Source organism: Equus przewalskii, chromosome 16 (assembly GCF_037783145.1).
Source record: "Equus przewalskii isolate Varuska chromosome 16, EquPr2, whole genome shotgun sequence".
Taxonomy (NCBI): Eukaryota; Metazoa; Chordata; class Mammalia; order Perissodactyla; family Equidae; genus Equus; species Equus przewalskii.
This window is the reverse complement of record NC_091846.1, coordinates 49,777,612-49,799,414: the sequence shown is the minus strand read 5'-3', so window position 1 is coordinate 49,799,414 and position 21,803 is coordinate 49,777,612. Positions and strand designations below refer to the sequence as shown.

The 21,803-nt window shown below is 40.1% G+C and overlaps 1 long non-coding RNA gene across 1 annotated transcript in view; it reads left to right on the top strand.

Annotated features, from left to right (window-relative positions):
• The window catches only part of LOC139076484 (uncharacterized), a 312,829-nt gene that overhangs the window by 47,173 nt on the left and 243,853 nt on the right, over positions 1-21,803 (top strand). The window contains exon 2 of the long non-coding RNA XR_011528138.1: positions 19,779-19,836. This is a non-coding gene — a long non-coding RNA (uncharacterized lncRNA). The remainder of the gene's footprint in view (positions 1-19,778; positions 19,837-21,803) is intronic.

The following is a 21,803-nucleotide window of genomic DNA, read 5'->3' as shown; positions in this document are numbered from 1 at the left end:
CTCCAGTGTGCCCATTTTACAAATGAGGAAACTGAGACATGTAGTAAAAATAACTCTATTTCACCCAACTAGTAAGTGCTGGAGCTGGGACCAGCTCAGAGACAGTCAACTTCAGGACCTATGCCCTTAACCCCAGCATTGTTCTCCCTCCTGAAACATCCTTCCTTTGGATCCCTTCACACCATGCATTCCTGCTTCTCCTCCAGTCTCTCTAACCATGCTCTCCATGTCCTCTTCCTCAGCCAGCCCATTTCACCTGGTGCTTGCTCTCTACAGCTCTGCCTAGGCTTTCTTCTTCTTATGCTGAACCCTCTCACCAGGGGCTCTTTTTCAGTCTTATGGTCCCCAACCACTAGTCAGGGGCGGACGACTCCAAGATCTGTCTTCTCAGCTCATTCTGCCTCCCCAGGCTTCAGGCTCAGGCATTCGGCTGCCTCTTAGGTATAGGCATCTAATGCCCTATATGAAGATGACTGAATGCATTATCTTTCCCCTTAAATTGACTTCTCCTATGTACTCCATATCCCACTTGGGGCCCCATCCATGCTGGAAAACTAGGAGTAATGTTTGACTTCTCTCTCACTCTTCAGTCTATCTAATAACCAAGTTTGGGGAATTTCATTTTCCCCTTGACTATGCTCTGGCTGGGGCCCTTATCACTTCTTAATTTGACCACTGAAAAGGCCTCCAGAGTGGTCTTTCTGCTTCCAGTCTCGTCCTCTTAAAGGCATCCTCCTCTAAACCATGAGTGTTCTCTCTAAAACACAAGTCTGTTATTGGTTTTTGTAAATCCCTCAAAAGCTTCCTATCATTTACAAAAGTGTTTCTTAAAAATGTGCTTCTTGGACAAGATGCATCAGAACTACCCAAGTGTGTGTTATAGTGGACGATTTCTGGCTCTTGCTCAGACCTGCTAAATCAGCACCCCTAGGGGTGCAGCCTAGGTCTATGAATGTGGACATTTCTGATGCTACCAGGGGGATTCCTAATCTGCTGCTTGGGTAAAATCTAAGCATCCTAAAAGAATGTGAATGTTCTGATCTCTATTTGTCTCTCCAACCTTCTCTCTTACCAGTCTCTCCCAGTTCTCCCAAACACGTAGCTGCTTATATGTTCTACCCAACACCACACATGTGTAACTCATCTACCCGCCTTTCCACTGTCCCCTCTGCCCAGAATGCCTTCGCATTGTTGATTCTCCTTCCATTGTCTGTTTAGGCCTCTTTTCCTATTGAGCATCTTGACCCCCTCCCCTTCCCAGGCTCAGTAATTTGTGCCTCCTCCCTAACTTTCCCACTTGCGCATCCTTGTCCATCGTTATCATACCATCTTGTAATCATGTTCCTGTCTCTCCTCTAGCTTGCCAGGTTCTTGAAAGCAGACCCCAGGTGATATTCATCTTTCTGTTGCCAGGGCTGGATATGATGTCTGATCCATGGCAGATTATCAATAAATATTTTTTGAAGAAATAAATGAGTGAATATGAAGTGTTAGTGCAGCATAACAGAGGGAATTGATAGAGTGCTGAGGAAGCACTGAAGTTGGGGTTGCACATTCTGCTTGGAAGACCCAGTTGGTGCCACATGGGAGGTGACATTTCATTAAGGCTTTAAGAGAAAAGAATGAGTAGAAATTTGCTGGTAGAGCAAAGAGGAAGAGGGCATTGCTGGCCAAGGAGACTTTCAGGGAGAGGTGGGGACTTTGGCAAGGCTGGACACAGGGGGACCTGAGAGGGGTGGCAGCAGATGAGATGGGAGGCAGCTGGCAGCAGGACTGGGGAGCTCAACAATGCCTCCCCAAGTAGTGGTGGCCAAATGATGCTGACCGAGAAACCCAGGGGAGGCAGTGCCACCTACTGTGCCAAACTGGTCTTCCAGCTTCTTCAGTGTGAAGAAGATACTAAGTCCCTCATTATCTAGTCAACACAATGGAAGTTTTAAGTTAAAATCTCTCATAGAATTAGAATATCCACGTGTGGTGATATGTAGAACACACTTGACAGATGACAATAAGCATCATTCTAACCTGTGACATTTTCTTGCCATCAAGCATTTAAAAAGGGACCTATCCTTTATTACTTTATGGAAGGTGTCTCTCTTGCTTGAGCGATTTTCCCTTTATCTTTCTTGACTTTTTCATCCTAAAGTTATATAAGTATCTAGGCTTAATTGCTGCTGCTGCTGCTTTTAATAACCCGCATTTGCACTTGGGATTTTTATTTCCATGTAATAATGATATAGCAAGAATTACACCACAATTATTGGTAGAGTTAATGGGAATCCAGCTCCTTCAATATTTCTTGTTTTATCTGTAATTCCCACAGTTACAACTGTTACAATCTGTATCATACCTGACACAGTTCTGAGCTTCCACTGGGTGCTCAGTAAGAATAAGAGTGTATTAGGAAAGCATTTCTTGCAATCAAATCTGGTGATCTAGAAGTTTTTGAATAGTGCTATTTCTATTTAAGGCTACCTTTCCTCCAAAATTTCAGAGTTGAGTCCTTAAGATTATTCTAGGGGGCAGAGCAGGCAACTGTGCAGCCAATTCACTGTCCAAGTCTTTTCACAGAATCAAAAGGCATCGTGGCTTACAAGACCTCCAGAGAGAGGCACTGGCTCCTCTACTCTTAGATCCACAAACTTACATGGGGGCCTCTATCATCTTTTCTTACAGAGACTGAGGAGGTTGGAGTGGGTGCATAAAATCTGCTTCCAGTGACCAATTATATTTTTCATAATTCCATGCAAGTAGTAGCAGAAAAAACAGATTCTCCCTCATTGTGTCTTCTCCCAAATCTTTCTATCTTATACATAGACAGGTCCAAATTTTTCTAAAGCCAAGAACTTGATTTTATTCTTACATTCCTCCTGGTTTTCCACACAGGGGTGGGTCACATGGTTAAATCAAATTCAGAAGAAGCCACGTCAGTTAGCACTGTGGGAGCATCCCACACTCTGATAGGGTTGTCATGGGAGCAGATGAGGTCATCCGAGGGTGTGATGTAGATTGGTGCACCTCAAACCTTAGAGAGCATCAGAATCCCCTGGAGAGCTTGTTAGAACACACATTATAGGCCCTGTCCCCAGAGTTTCAGTAGGACTGTGACAGGGACCAGTCATTTGCATTTAGGATTGTAAAATTTAGCAAATAAAAATACAAGCTGCCCAAGTAAATTTGAATTTCAGGTAAACAACAATTTTTTAAAGGATAATTATGTCCCAAATGGGATATGGGACATAATTATCCTAAATTTTGTTTTTTTTATGAGAAAGATTGTCCCTGAGCTAACATCTGTGGCAATCTCCCTCCATTTTTTATGTGGGACACCACCACAGCATGGCTTGATGAGCAGTGCTAGGTCTGCAGCCAGGATCTGAACCTGTGAACCCTGGGCCACCGAAGCAGAGTACGTGAACTTAACCATTGCACAACTGGGCTGGCCCCCTAAGTTTTTTAAATCATAAAATTTATTAATTGCTTAGCTGAAATTCCAGTTTAACTGAGTGTCCTGTATTCTACCTGGCAACTGAATTTGCATTTCTAACAAGGGCCCTGGTGATGGGGATGTTGCTGGTCTGGAGACCAGTTTGAACCACAGGTATAGACCATCCGTGAGTGCAGAGCCCTGAGGAATACCAACATTCAATCAGCAAAATGTCTGAGAAGGAATGTAAGTGAGGTAGCAGAATTAAGAGCGTTTTCTGAGAACCCAAAGGAGGAAAAGTTTCGAAGAACGGAGTGGTCAACAGAGTCACATGTCACAGAGAATTTGGGGGACGCTGAGGATTGAAAAGAAGAAATTAGATTTGGCAATGAGGAGGCCTTTGGAGATGTTTGTTAAAGTATTTTCAGTGCGGTAATGGGGTCAGGAACCAGCTCACAGTGATGAAAAGGGTGGGAGTGTCACGGTGGAGATGACAGTTTGCACAGGATTATTCAGGCGGGGAGCTTCTATGTGAAGCAAAATAGACGGGGATGCGGGGGCACTTGAGGGTATTTTTTATTAAGGGAGACAGCCATATTTATGGCTGAAGAAGAAGTCAGTAGAGAAGGAACGTCTGAGATTACAGAAGATAGAGAATTGCAATGGGGCACAAGGCGGAGGGAATACTGGCTGGGAAGCAGGAAGAAGATGGAACTGGGGAGAAAAGCGGGAGGGAGTAGCTGGCCTGGGTGCAGATTCAGCATCCCACCCTGGGGCAAAGAGTCAGATGTCAATTTTACAATTTGGCCCCTAAAAGAGAAAGATCATCTGCTTGGAGAAATCTCTGCTCACATCGATGTTTACCATGGCAAAGTCAAAAAACACCTGTTTGTGTGTGTGTGTGTGTGTGTGTGTGTGTGTGTGTGTGTAGGTGTGTTCAATAGCACATTAAAAAAATTCTGTGCTTAAGTTTTTTTCTTGGGGCTGGCCCCATGGCCGAGTGGTTAAGTTCTTGCGCTCTGCTTTGGTGGCCCAGGGTTTCGCTGGTTTGGATCCTGGGCGCCGACCTAGCACTGCTCATCAAGCCGTGCTGAGGCGGTGTCCCACCTAGAGCAACCAGAAGAACCTACGAATAGGATGTGCAACTATGTACTGGGGGGATTTGGGGAGGAAAAAAAAAAAGAGGAAGATTGGCACAGATGTTAGCTCAGGGCCAATCTTCCAAAACATTTTTTTTATGTATAATTTATTCTTTGATCCCCTCTTTTATTTAGTTTCATCGGGTCATTTTCTCCATTTTCTAAAATTGTTTTTTCTTCCTCTGGGCTTTCTTTTGCTTGTGGAACAAGCCATTTTAATTTTCGTTTCGGGGCTGCAGCTTCTGATTTAGTTTGTTCCTCATGTATTTCCTTCCAGGGCTGCGATTCACTGGCTGTGCTTTATCCATGAACATCCCCACTCAGGCTCACTGCATCACCTCTGATGCTTTTCATCCTAGCCTTTTCCACTTAGTTCTGTGTTAAAAAAAAAATGGCATTATATATTAGATAACCTAAACCTAATCATTAAAGCATTGCTTCACTCTGTAGTATTGGAATGATCTCAGGCTTAGGTTGTTTAAGTGATCAGAGTTTTGGTGCCAGCCCCATGGCATAGTGATTGGATTCAGCTTGCTCTGTTTTCATGGCCTGGGTTTGTGGGTTCTGACCCAGGCATGGACCTACACCACTCGCTAGCCATGCTGTAGTGGCGACCCACATATAAACTAGAGGAGGATTGGCACAGATGTTAGCTCAGGGCTAATCTTCCTCACTAAAAAAAAAAAAAAGAGAGAGAGATCGGAGTTTCTCAGATTGTAGTCTTGGGAGCATCTGCCCCAGAATCACTTACTGATTTATTCTTTAGGGGGAATCAGGAAGGGTGAATCTCTTAGGAGCCATTGAGAACCATTTTGATAACTCCTGGCAGGAACGGGGAGGTTCTGAGGCAGAGCCACCAGGCTCCTTCTCCAGTAATTTTGCCTGGCTTGCATTTTCTCTGCTGCAGTCAACCTGGACTGTCTTTCTTGGCCAAGAGAACTTGGAGGTGGGTCAGTGACGTAAAGAACCAGAACCTAGCAAATGGAAGGAGGTGTGGGCTACTGCGAGGTCTGCAGAATGAGGTGGTGAATGCTGATGTAGATGGGCATGGTGGGTCATTGGCAGAGCGGTGGGCAAAAATCCAAGAGATGTTCCAGGCAACTTGTCCACCCTCTCTCCCCGACCTGCTGCGGGACAAGGGTATGAGATTTGAAGTTAACGTATGTATCTCATCCTCACTATTGTAAATGTCAACTCTAGAATGCATTCTCCCTTAGCTTTTTTCTATTTGTATTTGACTTAACTATTTACATTTTACATATTGGAAGTTTGATACTTAATTTTAAAATCAAATGTATTATTATTATTCAATAAATAACATTTATTTAGTGTATATTATTTGTCATATTATTAAATAAGCATTATTTAATACATGATATTCATTCAATATTATTTAATAAATAGCATTAATATTACTAAGAATAACATTTATGAAAAGTTATTCAATAAATAGTATTCAATTTTTGTTAATATGGGTTCCAAATATGGAACTGACTTAATTTTGACACCCCGATCCATGTTCTCTTGCACAGTGATATAACCAAGTATTGCATATGAGAATGTCCACACGTTGATCCCATCCTCGTCATGGCCAGTGTCCCTGGATCTCTCTTTATTGTGAACATCTGAAGAAGGGCTGTGCCTCCTCTGCAGGGAAGAAGTGATACAGAGATGGTCCAACCACAGTCTAGTGGGTATAAGCAATTTCTGTTCCTGCCCCTTCCCCAGCTTAACTGAGGAGGAATTTGGGGAAACAAAATGTCAGAATTACATCAAATCACAAACCAATACTATGACATCCATCACTCTGCCCTCTCTTGGAAGTTTCCCAGTGGTGCTGACTTTGAAATGGGTAGACTTCTGTGACCCAGAAGTAGAAGGGAATGCGTATTGCCTGGACAGACAGATCTGACAGTAATGGAATGCCCTTTGTTATTTAGGGAGGTATGATAATGCATTAAATAAACATTTTGTTAGTGGATTTGGGAGAGAGTGTGTGTTTTGCAACACTGGCAACTATCTGTTGAGACTGAGGTTCCAGGATACAGTTCCAATTTGTGTAATTCTGAGAAAAGAATACCCAGGATAGAGTTTTTGTGTCTGTCCCCATTCCTGGTTGATGTAGTGTGCTTATTCTAAAGAGGTGAGAATTCATTAATTTGTTGTTTAAATATCTCAGTACAATAGAGGGAGCACTTGAACACTGATAAAAGGTTGAACCCGAATGCCTCCAAACTAACGTTGAGCACAGAAAATCCAAAAAGCAGTGTTAAATTCTTTAAACTTCAGCAATGTTTCTGTCCATTAAAAATAACTGACAGTTTATTTCCCAATTTCAAGATACTTTCTCAGTTTCTCTTCCTAACTTATCCAATTTATCAGTGAATGAAAAATGGCCTTATTTTGACTCACAACTTGTAAAACTCACCTGTGTGTGGGGAGATGGTCTTCCTGCGGCCAGATCATTGAGACCAGAACAACAGCCTGACGTTAGCACCTGGTTGGGGTACCTGAGGACAGAAGGACAGGGTAAGGTTGTTCCTCTCTTCATCTCAGAAGTGAAGGAAGTTATGGTCTCTCCATCTCAAAGCAGGATTCAGGAAGCATGCTAATATAGTTCTGTAGTTATTTACTATACTTATTTATTTTATAAATAGATATTTCAAGGCCATTGAGCTTGGTAGATATGTCAGGACTAAAGAAATAGGAAGAAAAAACCAATTATATCTGCCTAATTGTCTGTCATAGTAATGAATAACATTACAGTAATGAATAAACCCAATGAAAGTTAAATAAAGTTTAATAAAATGAAAACATCTGCAACAGGTACAAATTAGGTAAGTATTAAATTGACCATTAATGTGACGTTTTGTTTTCTGAATTTGTTCTTTAGTTTTAATACAACTAACAATTTAAAAAGAAGAAAATATTTTAATTTTAAAATTATTATCAACATTAAGTAAAATATTTCATGTATAAATTAAAATTTTCAGTCACAAAACAGAAACAATACACCTCACAGTTTACATACTGTTTTGCTGTTTTAAGTTTAAACACAAAAAAACCTACTCCAAGCAGTTACACAGGATAAAAGGATTGAAGTAATTCAATTTCTGTTTCTTTCCTGTACTGTCATTGTTCACTTGGGATCTGCTGTTGAAATGCAGAAATACGTAGTTCCACTGCGGCTGGAGACACAATTTGGGCCTGAAGGGAGCTCAGAAATCTTAGGTGTTGGAAGCTAAGTGGGAGTTCTTTGAATTAATTTCCAAGGAGAGTACCACGTTATTAGAAGATAAATAATAAAAATGTGCTGATTTGAAATTTCCACATATAGTATTAAAACTCAGCAGTAATCACATCAATTCTTGACAATTTAAACCACCAACATGATGTTTTTCAGGGAGGAGTAGTCTATCAATGTATTGTTTAGAATCGTTGGTGGATGGTGATGATAAAAAGCAAACTGACTTGAAGTTAGTTTTATTGCTTCTTAACAACTTCTCTACAGATGATGCATTCCCTTACAGCCTGCACCTGAGGCTAAAGAGATTTAAGTGAACATGTTGTGTGGGACTTCTGCAAAGTCTGCGTATGGGCAATTGACCCAGGAATTGAGAGGAATACTCTTTCTTGCTCTATTTCTCTGCTCCTCTCTGCAGTATGTCAGGCGGACATGATGGTTAGAGCTCTAGCAGCCTTTTTGGACCATGAGGGAAATTTGAGGATGGAAGCTAGTGATAGGGTAGAGCAGAAAAAAGAGAGGACCCAGATCCCTGATTGTGTGGACACACACTAAGGTGACCCCCAATGAGCCACACCCTTGTATAACCCCCTCTCACTGAGTTGGGATGAAACCTGTGACTTGCTTCTTTTAATCAAAAGAATATGGCAAAGGAGATGGGAGATCACTCCATGATTATGTTACATTATATGGCAATGGTGAAGGAAGTTTGCAGATGTAATTAAGATCCTTAATTAGTTGACTTTGAGTTCGTCAAAAGGGAGATTATTCTGGGTAGGCCTGACCTAATGAAGTGAACCTTTCAAAGAGGGACTATGCTTTCCCTGAATTCAGAGATTCCAAGCATCAGAGATTTTTCTCTGTTGCTGGCTTTGAAGAAGTCATGTTCCAGAAACGTTACAGCCACAAGGAAATGAATTCTGCCAACAACCTGAGGCAGCTTGGAAGTGGGTTCTAGACTAGAAGGCAGCCCAGCCAACACCTTGATTTCAGGCTTGTGAAACCACCCAGCTAAGCCACAGTCAGACTCCTGATGCATGGAAACTGTGAGATAATAAATATGAGTTGTTCAAAGCTGTTAAGTGTGCGCTAATTTGTTATGCAGCACAGAATACTAATACATTGATGTCCTGTTGTTGCTGTAACAGCCTGGGAATACCTACCTCCAGCCTTCTTTTATGTGAGCAAGAATTAAATTTCTCACTTCTTTAAGCCATTGTGATTTTAGATTTTCATTTATAGGCAGCTGAACCTAACCTTAACCAATTCATGGGGTCATGAGGAAGGATTAATGGAAGATCAATCATTAGTGGTTGGTCTTGAAAAGTGGATACAGTTTCAGAAGGTGGAAACCAGGGTGGCTGGAGGTAGAACATAATTTTTCTGGGGCAGAATGAATAAGGGAAAGTAGTAGGTATTTTGAAGGAGTAAAAAATAATTCGGTTTCACTAGATTGAGTGAGATAAGCCTGGAAAGGTAGATTAGAGCCAAATCACAGATCTGAAATCCAAAAGATCTTGGGATATTTTTCAGGCAATGGAGATTTTCTTTTTCTTTTTTTGTTTTTTTAAAAGATTTTTATTTTTCCTTTTTCTCTCCAAAGCCCCCTGGTACATAGTTGTATATTTTTAGTTGTGGGTCCCTCTAGTTGTAGCAGGTGGGATGCCGCCTCAGTGTGGCCTAATGAGCAGTGCAATGTCTGTCCCCAGGATCTGAACCGGCGAAACCCTGGGCCACCAAAGTGGAGTGCGCAAACTTAACCACTTGGCGACAGGGCCGGACCCAAAGGAGATTTTCTGACCAGGGTGGTAGCATGATCAAAGATACACCTTATTTTAAAAAGGCGGTATGAGTCAGTTCTCTTTAGGTTGCAGAAACATATCTCGAAATAGATTTTGACTCAAAGAGACTTATGGGAAGAGAAATTGGGGAAGAAAAACAGGAACCGGAAACAGGAGCCAGGGGCCTGGGCAACCAGCCCAAGAGACTCACAAGAGCCTGAGGGCCCATTCGCCCTCCTCTCTCCTATCCCACTTCGTTCTCTGCTGTGATGTTTCTTACGGCTAGAGCTTTGCCCGTTACAGCTGCCCACCAAAGAGGAAACAAGGGACTTCCCTGTCAGCTCTGGTTCAGAATAGCAGTGCTGGAAGCTGCACTTTGGTTGCACAACCTTGGAATAACCTCAAAGGCCAAGGGAGGGGATATGGTGATCGGCCTGGGGGTGTGTGTGTGTGATGTCTGCTACTAGAAAAAGGAGCCTGAGGAATAAAAACAAAATGGTTGTAGGTGCGATTCAAATTTCACAATTCTGTCTTTTCATATCAGGGTCTCAAGGACAGATGACATACTCATATGATTACACCCCCCACTAAGGGAATAAAAGTTTAGTTGAATTTATAGTTAATTTAGGAATCAAAGTAGGCACAATTTATTCATGATTTTTCCAATTATTTCTCCTTATCACTATCAACACCAATCAAACTATAAACTATATAACTGAAACTACTTTCCACGTTAAAAGTTTTTTTAATGCTCAATTATTAATTTATTCGGTGTCCAAAGTGTGTAAAATACTGTGTTATGCTTATGGAATCCATCACCAGAAGAAACAAGAATTTCAGGATAGCTATGAACAGGTACTTCTGAGTTCTTGAAATAATTTCAGTGAAATACTAACTTCTTGTTTAAGAAAGCAACACTCTTTTGCTTAAAGGTATTAGTAGACATAGATAGAGAATTGTTAAGTAATATCGCAGGTCATCTAACAAATATACTATTTTAACCTGCACATTTTACCAAATATACTTTAGGTACCTGTGGAATGTTTGGAAAGGTTAGGGTTTTTTTGTAAAATCTTGTATATGTTGATCATTTCTACATTTTATTTGGAAATATTCAAACACATAAAGTTGACTCAAATCTGTAACTGACACGATAAACACCCATCTTAGGAATCGAAGATACCAGCCCTTAAAACGCCTGAAATGCGTTTTTTAAAATGTGGCCAAAACACTTCCTGGAAGCCTTCCAGGCAGCTCCCTGGTGGGTGCAGCTGACACTTCTCACCACTAGGTGCTCCTCTTCCTCCATCACATATGCATCTAGTGTCTCAAAAGCAATGTTTTGGATACAAAACCGACCTGGTTCTTTATCTCCTGGCTACTATTTAAACATAAGATACAATTTTACCTCCCATATTTACTCATCATTGTAACCATACGGTATTTTGAAAGTGGTGGGCTAAGCACGCAACAATTTGTAGAAAGTCAAATCCGTATCTGCCTTCTGTAGTATTATCCCACACCACGTGTCAGAAAACTAGACTATCAATACGTCTGGTTGCTGTTAATTCTTATTAATCTATGGAAGCTACAGGGTTACAGTCTCATTAAAGAGACAGTGGATGTGTCCATGATTTCTCCCTGAAAAGCTAACATATTGTGGTGTCTGAACAATTTTACGTGAGATAATAAAAAATACAAAAATTCTAAGTTATTAGCTACGTGTTACTAATCACTCAAAGGTATTATTATTGATATCCTGTACATCTACGAAGGAGGAAAATATATGGAATCTCTTTATAGTCCCATGCCAAATGTTTTGAGATTGATGGTACAGCTGAGAGATAGCGGTCCCTACGTGTTTAACTTTCCTGGAAGCATTTCTGCCACCCACTGCTGTGAATGCACAGTAAACATTTTTGAAGATGAAGAGGACATAAACCATCTTCATATTTATGTCCACTGAACCCTTTTGAGAGGAGATTTATGCATATTACTAAGGCATCTGATTTTAAATTCAGCAATTCTAAATATTAAAACTTTAAAAATTTTCTCCCTCCAATGGATAAAAAAATATATCAGGAAGGAAATAATTAAAAGCTAAATAAATTGTGATTTAAAAATTACAACAAGGCAACTGGGCAAATTAGATGCTTGGGACATATTTATTCACTTCTTCCCTCAGATTCATCCATCCACTTTAGTTGTCCATTCACTGACTCATTCCTTCATTTATTTGTCGAAAAAAGTTATGGGACAAGCTCATGTATTTCAGATACCAAAATGAAATGAAATGACCTCTATTTTGTGGAGGCTTAAAGTTTAGGGCGAAGTGGGTCTGCTAAGGAGGAGAATCAGATTTGCAAACAGAAAATTACATAGTGATAGCTCATGGGGTCAGATTTCACTTGGGCATGACTGCAGATATGAATATAAAGATCTTTTGGTGACTTTAACACACTTTGAGACTAAGTGAACAAAAATGTTCCGTGTGGTTAAATTTCCACGGGCTCAACTTTGGCAGCCCAGGTTTGCAGGTTCGAATCCCAGGTGTGGACTTACTCCACTCACCAAGCCATGGTGTGGAGGCATCACACATACAGAATAGAGGAAGACTGGCACAGATGTTAGCTCAGGGCTAATCCTCCTAAAGCAAAAAAAAAAGAGGAGGATTGGCAAGGGATGTTGGCTCAGGGCAAATCTTCCTCACACACACACACAAATGTTTCACTGTCTGAATAGATGTGTTGCTGAACCGCTGGTGGCTTTGCTGCCTATTGCCTGTTACCCTCCAGGTGGATTGCTTCCACCTGCCTGCTCTTGTTATGCCACTGCACTGGATGTGGCCACAGACTACGTTTTTGCCAAGGAGATTAATGTGAAAGGGTTGGGTGGAATTTTCAGGTTTTGGCCAAGAGATCTATGTGAAAGTGTTGGGCAGGACTTCCAGGTTTTGGCCAAGAGATGATGTGAAATTGTTGGATGGGACTTCTGAGACAAAAGAGTTGTCAGGTGCTGTCTGCCTTCCTCTCTGCCACCACCATGTGCCACAGTCACAACTGGTGACATCTACTCCCTTTCATTCTAATTAGGTCTGTGTAAGCTGGGAATAAAGTCAACACTGCTTTTTATTTTACTTATGTCTATTGAATCTAGTTTCCTTTTTAAGGGCCTATTGTAGGAATAAAACCCTGCTTTTTGTTCTAACTTTGGAAATAGGATATTAGCGTTTAGCCAAACAGAAATAGATAAAAATAACAAAATGATCAAATCCAGAGATTCAACCTCTTTTACACAAGCAAGAGTGCAAGTCACCAACAAAGGTTACTTTTGAAGGTATAAAGGGAATTTAAGTGAAAGAAATATTGATTAATCCAGGAGAAGCTGAAAAGGCTCTGTTCTAAACTGTGGGCTTCAGACATGTGATGTTAATAATGGAAGCTAGAGAGATACTGAGAGACAGCAAAGGCGGGAGGTGGGAAAGGATCTTCCCATTATCCCTTCTTGGTTAGAAACCACATTATCTGCACTGCTGGATCCCTGAACTCTTCCTTTGAGGAGAAAAGAATACTGAAGAGTAATCCTATGTCTTTAAGTGCTATTTTGAGAAGGCCCCACTCATGGCCTCATTTCCCTCCTGGCACAGCTTGGATTCATTCCATCATTTTAATCACTCCCTTGCCTACACCTTCAACTCCCTCCCTGGGCAAATCCAACTCTCAGCTTCACCTGAGTAGCTGAAAATAGCTGGAGGAAAAAAAAAAATATATGCCTCTTGATGTTCCTGGACAGGGCGCATTGTTACTGCCTTATCCTGCCCATAGGACAAAGAGAGAGCATTCACTCGCTGCTTCTCTGGATTGAACATCTAAGGTTTGATCAGAACGCTTAAATACCTAACACGTTAGTATATATTTAGCCTTCCTAAGGTGCTCTGAGCAAGCACTCAGGGATGATCTTTTGGTCAGTGGAAGTTGCTGTGTAACTAGGGAAAAATATTATTCTTAAATTAAAAAAACTAGGCAGCGCTTATTTGAAACTTATAATGTCAAATAAGTGATTTCACCCATATTTTAAAGATATTCAGTTTAAACAGGTTGAATATGCATACATGATTCTGTCAGGCATTATTTTTCCCTAGTAAACTCTTTGTAGGTGGTATGAAGGAAAAATTTAACTGAGTCCGGATTATCTTCCTAATGAGTTGAGTTCATTCATTCATTCATTCAACCACTATTTGTTGAGTGTACATTATGATTGTGATAAACTGAATTGTTTATTATAAAGTTTGTTTAATGTCTGTATTCTCTGTTGAGGATAGGAACTCTGTCTGCCTTAGACACAGCTGTATCTAGAACCCAACACAGTGCCTTACATGTAAGAGGCACTTAATGAGTGGAGACAGCTACTTCCACTGACTGAAGGCATGAATCCTCAGGCCTGTTCGGGACAGCTTAATATAACTTCTAGTTAGATGACTAGAAGAGTTAAAAGGATGATGGAGACTGTTTCAGGAAAAGGGATCAGATACTCCGTATGTAGAAAATTCTTAACCATGGAGCAACTATTCCCCTGTCCTTGGGAACACCTGGTCTTAAGGACACCTGGTGCTATATTAAATTGAGCGAGGTAAATTTAAACGTCCAGATTTCACACATTGTGTGACGATGTCACACACTGGGACAATTCCTGAGATAAATGAAAGCTGTTTCTTTCTATCTTTAGTATCTCTATGTCTCTACGAACAGGATATTTGTAAACAATTATGATTGCAGGGTGATAGACCCTTTGGGGGCATGGCCCAAGGATAAATAATAAGAGGGCTGATGAAAGTTTGGCTCCTTCAGTTTTTTTTTTATTAATAGACTTTATTTATTTATTTATTTATTTTTGGAGGAAGATTAGCCCTGAGCTAACATCCGCCACCGATCCTCCTTTTTTTTTTTGCTGAGGAAGATTGGCCCTGAGCTAACATCCATACCCATCTTCCTCTACTTCATATGTGGGATACGTGCCACAGCATGGCTTGACAGCAGTGCATTGACCCAAGCCTGGGATCTGAACTGTGGAACCCTTGGCGCTGAAGAGAAGTGCACGAACTTAACCGCTGCAACACAGGGCCGGCCCCTAGACTTTATCTTTTAGAGCTGTTTTAGGTTTACAGAAAAATTGAACAGAAAGAAGAGAAAGTTCCAGTATACTTCCCTCACCCCTACAGTTTCTTCTATTATTAGTGTCTTGCATTGGTGTGATATATTTGTTACAATTGATGAACCAATATAGATACATTATTATTAACTAAAGTCCATAGTTTACATTAGGATTTACTCTGTGTTGTACAATTCTATGGATTTTGCCAAATGCCTAATGACTGCTTCAATTTTTATCCAGCATAAGTGCTAAATCGTGTAAGATTTTAGTAGAATGAACAGGTGAGAAACCAACATAATTAAAAAATCAATTTGTGCAATAAAATGATTTAAATTATGTGGATTGGTGCTGTATTATTTAACAGGTTTTTACTTCCACTGTAATGTACTTCTAAAAGGAGATTTATGAGTAAACGTTCACTTGTTATATGTGTATGGTTGGATTTATTTAAATAAATGAATAAAACTGATTATAAAACACTCTGGAAACATTTGATAATAATGAGAATATTGCCCTTACATTTAATTGAAGATTTAACAACAACAAGAAAATTATTCCATTTTTTCAAATCTGTGAATCACTGGGTATTCAGACATCTAAGGCATGACTGGTCTACTGTTTGCCATATATCCTGCACATAAGGAGTCTATAAGATATACTGGCTATTGATTATGATGATAACACCTCTAATATTAGAGGTATTAAATCAAGCTTTGATCCCTAAAAATGGGAGAGAAGATTAGAAAAAAAGGTGCTTATTTTTGCATTAGAACTCGGTGAGGAAAATTGTTCTCTGAAATCATGGAATCTTAGAAATAGAAAAGAAGTAGAGATCATCTAGTGCAGCTTCTTAACCCAAGTCATGAATCCCTTCTATGTCTCCTGTCTTCAGTGGGTCTACAGCTTAGATCTATAGCAGGAATGGGAACCCAGTTCACGTTGAAATGGCCTTTCCCACCCACGGGTGGCTCTGGTTGTTCAAAAGGTTTTTCTTAAGCTAAACCAGAACTTTTCCTTTTAATCAGTTTTACCTGTAGGCCCTAGTTTTGCCCTTTGGTGTTGGAAAGAATACAGCTGCCATGCTGCCTCAAACAGTACTCCCTTCTAAGCTATTCTACTATATCCTAGGCTAAAATAGAAACTCTCTTGCCATTATATTGTTTTTGCATTCCTCACAACCTTGCTTACACTCCTTGAAATACACTCTTTCCTATAGAATAGCTCTTTATTTAATCCTTGTTATTATTATTTGTGATAAGAACACAACATAAGACCCACCCTCTTAGCAAAATTTTAAGTATACAATACAGCATTACTAACTATAGGAACTATGCTGTACCGTAGATCTCTAGGATTTATTCACTTTGTATAACTGAAATATTGTGCCCTTTGACTAATACCTCCCTTTTTTCCCCTCCTCCCAGGCCCTGGCAACCACTATTCTCTCTGCTTGTATGAGTTTGACTATTTTAGATTCCTCATATAAGTGATATCCTGTAGTATTTGTCCTTCTGTGTCTGGCTTATTTCACTTAGCATAATGTCCTCCAGGCTCATCCATGTTGTCCCAAATGGCAAGGTTTCCTTCTTTTTTAAAGGCTGAATAATAGTTCATTGTAGGTATATACCACATTTTCTTTATCTATTTATCCATCGATGGACATTTAGGCAATGAAAGAAAAATAGACAAATGAGACTACATCAAACTAAAAAGCTCCTGCACAGCAAGGGAAAAAAATCAACAAAATGAAAAGACAACCTACAGAATAGGAGAAAATATTTGCAAACCATCTATCTGATAAGGGGTTACTATCCAAAACATATGAGGAACTCCTATACCTCAACAGCAAAAAAAAAAAAAAACCCCACTAAGAAATGGGCAAAGGAATTGAATAGATATTTCTCCAGAGAAGGCATCCAAATGGCCAACAGGTATACGAAAAGCACTCAACATCACTAATCATCAGACAAATGCAAATCAAGACCACAATAAAATAACTACTAAGATTGTGATGTTTACAATAAAACATACACATATTGTGTTTCTATTATTGGATGCTCATCTTTTCTCTGTAAAATGAGGGGTTTGACTTCAATAATTTCTAAGGTCCTTTCCGATTGTTTTTTTTTTTTTGCAGGGAAGGATTCGCCCTGAGCTAACATCTGTTGCCATTCTTCCTCTTTTTTAAATTTTTTCTCCCCAAAGCCCTAGTGCATGGCTGTATATCCTAGTTGTAGGTCATTCTGGTTCTTCTACATGAGTAGCCGCTACAGCATGGAAACTGACAGACAGGTGGTGTGGTTCTAAGACTGGCAAATGAACCCGGGCCACTGAAGCGATAAGAACACTGAACCTTAACTGCTACGCCATCAGGGCTGGCTCCCTATCCAACTTTTAAGAGCTATTGAATTCTGAGTGTGTGTATGTGCGTGTGTTACAGACATGCCATCTGATTGGCTTCTTGAACTTGCAGCTGATGCAGAGTCACAGATAATTTTTCACCTGAACTTCTGTTAAGCTGCATCTTAAGCAACTGCATGACTTTACATTTATCCTTACTACATCCTCTCTTATTTGTTTCTCTTTGATGCTGAAGCTGATGTGGATAATTTTGAATGTTAATTCCTATTTGTTGGATTGGTTAGCCCACCAAGATCTGTGTCATCTATAAATTTTATTAGCATGATTCCTACATATTCATTTAATTTGTTGATAAAAGTCCAGTAGAAAAGGTCTAAAGCAGAATCTTGTTCCTAGCCCTTTCGCTTCCGTTCAACATTATTCCATTAATCATCAATCTTTGAATAGACCTGTCTTACCAAAAATGTGTTCATCTAATTGATATTATCCAGCCTACATTTCTCTAAACTGTTCAAAAAGACATCATGAGTGCGCTGTCAAATGCCTTGCAAAAATACAATATACCGTGCCTCGAATATTACCACACTTGTGAGATTAGCAGTGAGGTCCAGGAAGGCAAGGGAAAAAAATCAACAAAATGAAATTTTCCCTTTTGTTTGACCTGATTTACTTGAGGTGAGCTCCAGAGGTCAATGCGCTCTCTCTCTTTTTAAAAAGCTTGTAAACAATCTACTTAATAATCCATTAAGGATTTTTGGGGGAAAGGAATGTTAAGTTTTCTAGTTTCTATTTTCTGGGAACATCTTTTCTCTCTCCTTGAAATGCAGAACAAGCTTTCTTTGTCTCCCATTCATGGGTAAAAAGGTCAATCCTTTAACGCCCTGCTCATACAGACCCGAGAGAATGAAGACTAGAAAGTACTTTGAGGATGGCAGAAGTGATTTTTGGAGGGGACTGGGCATCGTCAATTTAGTTATGAAATGCTTCCTTCCCCTATGATCTCTTTACGCCTCTTTTAGAGAGTCATTAATAAATGATACATAATAGATTAACAGTAGAGAATACCTTCATTAATAAGTGAGCATTTACATATGTAATGTGATGTACCCAAACCCCTGTTTTATCTCTGCTCACGGCACTATAAATGGAGTAGAGAGCCCCTCCATCCCGACAGCACGCAGCTGTGAGAGGGACCACTCTAGCTTCTCTGTTAACACACAGCTTGGATCCCACAAGTCTGTCTGAAAATCTCCTCGATCATAAGTACAGAGTGACTAAGGGGAATAAACTTGTAATCCCAGATGCTCTTACACTAAACATGAGTATAGTATCAGTTCTTTACAACTTACGAAACTGTGGCTTCTTGCTGACGGACAGGCATCTTTCCTCAAAAGAAGCTTAGTTTCACCACTAATAAAACACTTTCTGGAAAATATCATGTTTAATTTTATGTGTCAACTTAGCTAACCAATGGTGCCCAGTTGTTTGGTCAAACACTAGTTAGATGTCGCAGTGAAGGTATTTTGAAGATGTGATTAACATTTACAATTAGTTGGCTTTAAGTAAAGGAGATAATTCTCGATAATGTGGGTGGGCCTCATGCAATCAATTAAGGTTATAAGAACAAAAAACTGAGGTTTCCCAGAAAATGAAGAATTTTGTCTTAAGATTGTAACATAGAAACCTTGCCTGAATTTCCAGCCTGCCTGTCTGCCCTACAGATTTTAGACTCAAGACTCCACTTCAACTGTCACCTCAATTTCCAGTTAGCTTTCAGACTTACCAGTCCTCACAATGACATGAGCCAATTCCTTAAAATCAATCAATCTGTCTCTCTTTCTGTATGTATATTAATTAATAGATATAAAGATCTATCCTATTGGTTCTGTTTCTCCAGAGAACCCTGACTCACATAGGAAGGTAAATTCCATCCTTATGATCTTTACATGTGACATGTGGAACTCTCAATGACCTGCCATTGCCGGCCACTCACTTTGAGATTGCAGATTCTCATGGACCATGGGTCTGTGGAGCCATCCACGACTTGTAGCAAGGTCAGGCACACAGCAGGCACTTCATAATTACTTGAAGGGATGCTGAATGCAATGTGAAGAGGAGCTAAACTTCTCCTGTGCTGTTGATATTTCTTCCAGTAATATCTGCTACTGTGATGTCAAACTTCTGCTTCCTTTACAGTATGCACATGTGCTCTTCCTCTTGTGGACCCATTGCAGCCTGGGAGCTATGGGGAAACCCTACAGTTGCCATTTGGGTTGGTGCTCTTGCTGCTCCGCCCTCTTCAGGCTTGGTTCTTCATCATTTTCTGGCCTAGGCCCCTGGGTTCTGCACACAGAGGAAGTCACTCTCTTCAGAGTCTAAGAACACCTGGAGTTTTTTAGGCCCCCTTCCTACACCTCTGCACACCCCTTCCCAGACCTTACCTCCCAGATGTTGCCATGGCTGAACTTTTAGTTAGAGATAAAACTATGCAATTTTATTAATTGTCATTTGAGTTGCAAAATCTAGGATGAGAAATAAACTCTGAAACAGAGAGTTCCAAACTGTCTAGATTTTGACTAAATCTTCCAACCAGAGAAAAAATTTGTGAGAAATGACCGACTACTGGGAAGAATGGGGAACAGCAGATGAAATGCCATTTACCTTGTCCATTTCAGATGCTACTGAGGAGATGTCATCCCAGAGAAAGAGAAATAACACTAAGAGAAGAGCAAGGTAAGCATCTCAGCGAGGAACTGTTTGGATGACAGATGTGTGATGGAGACGGGCATGGGAGGTGGAGCTAGAAACTTATGTTTCGGATGTGTCTATTATGTGCTAGACACTGCGAAATGAAATGCTTTATATCATCTCATTTAATCTCACAAGAATCCAACGGGGTTGGTGTTTTTGCTCTGTTTTAAGCTAAAGAGCCAAAATTTAGAATATTTAAATAACTTTGCCCAATACCTTAGATTTTAAGCAACAAAGTCAAGAGAAGAATATAGGCTCATCCAACTCCAAAGTGTAGGATTTTCTCATCTATACTTTAGCAAAAGAAACATTTTCTAAAACCAAATCATATTAAGCAATATAAATTTAAAGTTTAGCAACGTTTGAGGCCATTCTCCTACTGTGAAATATCATGCACATTTCTGTAGAAACTGGAAAGCAAATTGGGTAAAGGTTTTTTTATCCCTCCTTAATTATATCAAAAAATGGTCTTACAATTACATAAGAAGTCACCCATTATAGTCTAGCCAGTGGCTTGGCTTCCTGTCCAAACCTCACAGTGAAATATGCAGACTTTCTGGAACCACATATTAAAATCTCTGCAGTTGAATCAGCCCTTCTTCTTTGTGAGTAACCTAAACTCAATACTATTCAGCATATTAGAGAACTCCAGGGATGAGATCTTTAAAACCCAATGTCAAAAGGTGAATACTTGATCATCCTCACCTTACTTTCACACTCATGAAAACTGACTTTGCCCTAATTTATTCTGAGTCACGTGGGTCTGTCCTGCCGTGCGGTGCCGTTTTACAGCCTTGTACAAAGAGATTGACCCCAAATTTGGGATAAGTATAGAGTAATGGAATGATGTTCTTGTGTGAACTGGCTCTGAAGAAAATTCGTAAACAGATGTGCAAAACAATGGTGAGTGATTCTGACATCTCTCAAAGAAGCGCACAGTCTCCAAGGTGATTATTTTGAATGATAACCCTCATTTGGGGCATTAAATTGAGAAGACTGATAGGGCTGCTCAAGAGTTCGAAGAGCACTGAACCTGGAGTCAGGAAGCATCTATTTGCAGGTCAGTACTGCACCCCAGCTACCCGCGTGGTACCATTTGCAATCCGGTGCTACGTGAGAGGCAGCATAAGTCACTTAAACTTTCTGAGCTTCTTTCTTCATTTGTGACACTGTTGAATAGAACCTCCCAAAACTGTTGTGTTAATCAAGAACCTGACAATAGGAAAGCCCTCAAAACAGTGAAGCACTGGAATAGAATGTGGTAACTCACTCATAGCTAACCTCTAAGTTTAATACCACAATTTGAAACCAAGGCCTTCAAATTCTTTTGAAACATCAGTGGTGTTAATAATTAGCCTTAGTCAGAAATTCCAGAATCACCCATGTGTGTGAGGTCCAGTTATTTTTGTGCTGAGTTTGAGATGTAAAGCCACAAGTAGAATGTATTTCTTCAATTTTACAAGTGCCTGAAGCCCACTGGATGCTTCTCGCTTTTATATACTGGAACCTGGATCTCAGCAGTTTCCGTGGACGTGCTCTGTCCTTATCTAGAGTTAATGAGATCAGAATAAAACTAAATAAACATACTAAGAACCTGGTACTCCGCAAACCATAATGGTATTTTAGAGAGCCAGAAATAAAATATTTATGGTGTGTAGGACTGAGTTAGGCAAAGAGTAGGACAATGGTGTGCCATTGTATCTGTGGGCTCAAATATGTCCTTGGCAAGTCCCATCTGAGGCAGGATTGTGCCATCAATAGGAGGCAGAAACGAGAGCCAAGGACTTGACTCCTTCCTAATCCTAGTTCTTTCACAGTTACACAGCTACCCTGAGTTTCTGGTTACCAGCCCTGTATATCATAAGCACATGGATGTTAGAATACCATTTCTGCCCCTAGCAGGGATAAATAGCTGTTATTTTGGTCAAGCTACGTAACCTCTCTTTGCC